The 2,497-nt window shown below is 40.4% G+C and overlaps 1 protein-coding gene across 1 annotated transcript in view; it reads left to right on the forward strand.

The window, feature by feature from the left end:
• Positions 1-1,301: 1,301 nt before the first annotated feature.
• Positions 1,302-2,497, forward strand: part of LOC101857710 (EF-hand calcium-binding domain-containing protein 6) — a gene marked incomplete in the record, with an annotated part of 46,464 nt that continues 45,268 nt past the window's right edge. The window contains 1 exon segment of the mRNA XM_035968895.1: positions 1,302-1,536.

Below are 2,497 nucleotides of genomic sequence, written 5' to 3' on the forward strand. Positions count from 1 at the left end.
TTTTGGCCTGAGCTAGCTAAGTACAAACAGCCACTGCCAACAGCAACCCCCCCCCCCCCAAAAAAAAGAGAATTAAGTAAATAAAAGCAAAATAAAATGTAAATGAATGAATGGACACATAGCACTTCTCAATCCGCGCAGCTTTCATGAACAGCGGACGCTCACATGAAATTTAGAATTTGAGGAATTAAAAAGCGTTAAATAATTACAGCAGTTTTTGACAAAATAATACTATGGCGATCGAAACATTCAGTTACGTTATTTTTTTATTTTTGTAAAGGAATATCAAATGCTACCTTCGTCTAAATTTTGAGATGTGACTTGTGTGTGGTTTATTTTTAAAGGAGACACAAAGATTGATCCACCAAGATTTTAGATTTTGTGGATTATGATATGTTTATTGTCATTTAGTTATAATAATAATTATTATTATTAATGATGATGATGATGATGATGATGATGATGATGATGATGATGATGATGATGATGATGATGATGATGATGATGATGATGATGATGACAATACGCATGCCTTGACACTTTTTGCCCTAGTTGGGCAAGAGAGCATGTAGTATGTTCCAACCAACAAGAGCGCAATCCACCTCTTAAATGCAAGGGTTGTTCGTCTATCCAGCGTTTTGTACTGTCAATCTGTCAGCGGTATGTCCTGTCAAAAAAATATTAGCTTATTATATTATGTTGGGAGCTCGTCCCCACAATGACCCCTCCATGTCTAAAAGAATGTAAAGCTCTTAACACAGGCGCAGCTCTTACACTCTCTGAGAAGACGCAAAAACAATGAGGATTTTGAACTGAAAGTAGACATCACGAAGTAACTTCCCTGAAATGTTTTATTCGTTTTGCTTTTTTAAATAAAAACGTCTGAGTTCTTTTTATTTCGAATATCTATATGCATCTGTCATTTTGTAAATCTACGGAATATGTTGACTGTCATCTCAAATGACGCAGCGATCGGTAGCGACAATAAGATCTCTCAGTATACAATTATTGTAGCTAGCTTAAACAGTGGGCCCATAAACACTGTCTACGCTAACTAGGCACAGGCCGGATTCTCGTGTTGCTTGATCGGTTAAGCAGAACAAAGAAGGTAGGTCCGTGCTATTGTGTCGTATGTTACAACTGGCACAATCCGCCACAAACTTCTTCCAGCGCTATTGTCCTAGCTGCGCTCGGTGCCAGCAAGCCGCAAGACATTTAAGGCAATTTGACACCGGGGCTTAGAAAAAGGCCGGCCGGCAGAGGAAGCAGTCCATTATAAAAACCTTAGACAGGGAGCGACGAGAGGGCTTTCCAACTCCCTGGCCAAAATCGCTTTGCGGACTGGCGCGGTGGGCAGGCGAACAAGGGGGGTAACTGTGCGCCAATCCTGTTGCCAGGGGCAACCCACGAGACTTGGTTTCCGTGTCCGAGAGCGCTGGCGTGGGGCGATTTCAATGTCGGGGAAATACGGGCTTGCTTCTATGGCTTCTTTCTGAACATTGTCTTTGGAGTTCAAGAACCCATAGAAAGGAAAAGGTAGCGTTTGTTTTTCACCATTTCTTGTCGTTTCAGAGGAGGGTGTATTCCTACCAACGTTAGAAATTCGCCTGGATATTTAAACCTGTGACCAGAAGGCACAGTGCTGTGAAGTTTACAATAACTTGTAACAATCAAGGTAAAGACAATGGCTTTATATCTCTGTTATACTTTAGGTGTGTTTTTCACCAAACCAAATGTTCCAGATTTTGATTAGCCTACTACCGGCTTAAAGAAAGTCTCTGCACTATAGCCTCTAGACAGAAGCCTTCTCAAGATAAGCATCTTTTTTACTCTCCCCTTTTAAAAAATTACCTAACTCCTTTGCGCCCCTCGTTGGTGTGCCCTGAAAAAGGTCATCGTAACGGCTGATACTGCTAAGATAATGTTCACGTTTGCCCTTTAACAAGTCCGGCAGAGGTTTCATGAAATTCGAGAAACATTAATTGCTCATCAAATCTGTTCAACCTGCATGTGTTCACGGTTCTACGAGCATGTTTCTGTGTAAGAGCTCTTTGGTTAGAAATAACATTCACAATTTTCATGAAACTACATTTTTAGCTGCAGGTTGACACGGAAACAATGTACTATAACTACATTTTCACATGCCGGTAACCAACTTTTTGGAGCAATCTTTAGAAAAAAATAATAAGAGGTGAAAATGTTCATTATGGCTAATTAATGGTTGTCGTTCCAGTGGTCGCCATAATTGTTGTTCTTGTTGTCGCTATGCTCCCAGGGACTTCCGGTCTTTTCGCGCTTCATTGACCATCGTTATTTGGCCCATGAACAATAACCCCATCGTCATGCGTTTTTTCTGAAAGAAGTCGCGCCCTATCGAACTACCGTTCATTTTATGTTCTAATTATTTATCCTTCAACGAGTCTTTTTGAGTGTGCGCTTTTTATTTCCTATTTCTTATAGGAATTTTATCTCCATTTGATGTGAGTAAGTGGAAAGG

This window comes from Aplysia californica, unplaced genomic scaffold, assembly GCF_000002075.1.
Source record: "Aplysia californica isolate F4 #8 unplaced genomic scaffold, AplCal3.0 scaffold00095, whole genome shotgun sequence".
Lineage (NCBI taxonomy): Eukaryota > Metazoa > Mollusca > Gastropoda > Aplysiida > Aplysiidae > Aplysia > Aplysia californica.